The sequence below is a fragment of the Buceros rhinoceros genome, unplaced genomic scaffold (assembly GCF_000710305.1).
Source record: "Buceros rhinoceros silvestris isolate BGI_N320 unplaced genomic scaffold, ASM71030v1 scaffold7975, whole genome shotgun sequence".
NCBI classification, from domain to species: Eukaryota; Metazoa; Chordata; class Aves; order Bucerotiformes; family Bucerotidae; genus Buceros; species Buceros rhinoceros.
Window position 1 is genome coordinate 1 of NW_010411079.1, and position 276 is coordinate 276.

Here is a 276-nt window from a genome sequence, read left to right on the forward strand (position 1 = left end):
CTCTGGTGAGACCCCACCTGCAGTGCTGCGTGCAGCAATGGGGCCTCAGCGCAGGAAGGACAGGGACCTGGTGGAGCGGGTCCAGAGGCGGCCGCAGGAATGATGAGAGGGCTGGAGCACCTTTGCTGTGAGGACAGGCGGAGGGAGCCGGAGTTGTTCAGCCCGGAGAAGAAAAGGCTCCGGGGAGGCGTTATTGCAGCCTTTCAGTACTTAAAGGGGCCTGTAAGAAAGAGATGGATGATGTTTTTAGCAGGGCCTGTTGTGATGGGACAGGGC